Below are 1,473 nucleotides of genomic sequence, written 5' to 3' on the forward strand. Positions count from 1 at the left end.
TTCACACATTTTTAGTAATACCCATTTTATTTATAGCCACAATTCTTTATTATTTTTTTTACATTTATTTATTTTTTGAGAGACAAAGAGCACAAGTTGGGGAGGGACATAGAGAGAAGGAGACACAGAATCTGAAGCAGGCTCTAGGCTCTGAGCTGTCAGCACAGAGCCCGACGCAGGGCTTGAACTCACAAACTGTGAGATCATGACCTGAGTTGAAGTCGGACACTTGACTGAGCCACCCAGGCGCCCCTTTACAGCCACAATTCTTAAGTTCATAGACACCTAATAGAATTACCTTTATATATGTAAATCTGAGTTTACTTGTTTACCATAGAAGTTCCTTATCAAACTTGCATAGATCTTTGCAGACCTCACTTTTTAAAATTTCCACTTTATATAGATAAATGTTGAATTAGAAAAATTTTACAAAACTGTTACATTTCTCCAGTTCTAATTTTGTCTGCATTTGTTAATACAACGTTTTTGTTAATATACTAGGTGTGTGTTGCATTCTAATCATTATATTTTACCTAAAGTTAGTTATTAATATCAAAGACAGTGTTGTCAATTTAATGGGTAAAGATCACAAAAGTATTTGAGCGCAGCTATATCCTGTATATAATCTAAATGTTTTTATAAAATTCTAATAGGCTATGTATACAGACTATATATATGGTCAAGATGTAAATTAGAACAATAAGGTAATAGGCTAATAATAATGTTTGACTAATAATATTCTGGAACCTCAGATTATTTCATACTTTAATCCTCCTTCGTAAATATCTACTTGTAAAAACAGCAGTTATTTTGCATGATGGTGCCGGTTCCAAGGACAGTTCCTAAATGACTTAAGAATGAGAAATGTTAGGGGCGCCTGGGTGGCGCAGTCAGTTAAGCGTCTGACTTCAGCCAGGTCACGATCTCGCGGTCCGTGAGTTCGAGCCCTGCGTCGGGCTCTGGGCTGATGGCTCAGAGCCTGGAGCCTTTTTCTGATTCTGTGTCTCCCTCTCTCTCTGCCCCTTCCCCGTTCATGCTCTGTCTCTCTCTGTCCCAAAAATAAATAAACGTTGAAAAAAAAATTTAAAAAAAAAAAAAAAGAATGAGAAAGGTTATCTTTTAGTTTTTTTTATTTAATGTATAAAGTTTTAGCTTCTATGCTTTCATTGCTGATTTCAATATGTGAATACTAATATAGGATACATGATAAATGCTTGAGAAGCTTAATCACAGACTGGTATTGTTAGCTGTTGAAGGAATATTTTGGTTCGATGATATGAAATACTGGGTAGAGTTTGATACTAAAATAAGTAAAAGTTATACCAAAATTAGAATAAATGAAATAAATAAGTTTTGTGATATGTTTTGGAAATGTATGCCAAAAGTCTTAACATTCGTGGTTTTTTACCATGTAGTGGAATGTCTGAATAAAATATCAGAAAAACATAAAAGCTCTCAGTAAAAATATTTTTT

The 1,473-nt window shown here is 33.9% G+C and overlaps 1 long non-coding RNA gene across 1 annotated transcript; it reads left to right on the forward strand.

Annotated features, from left to right (window-relative positions):
* The first annotated feature begins 256 nt into the window (after positions 1 to 256).
* LOC121032815 (uncharacterized) lies at positions 257 to 1,184 on the forward strand. The gene is made up of 2 exons (XR_005791501.1): positions 257 to 866; positions 1,112 to 1,184. It is a non-coding gene; the product is annotated as an uncharacterized LOC121032815 (long non-coding RNA).
* The last annotated feature ends 289 nt before the right edge of the window (positions 1,185 to 1,473 follow it).

This window comes from Herpailurus yagouaroundi, unplaced genomic scaffold, assembly GCF_014898765.1.
Source record: "Herpailurus yagouaroundi ecotype Mexico unplaced genomic scaffold, PumYag 142, whole genome shotgun sequence".
Taxonomy (NCBI): domain Eukaryota; kingdom Metazoa; phylum Chordata; class Mammalia; order Carnivora; family Felidae; genus Herpailurus; species Herpailurus yagouaroundi.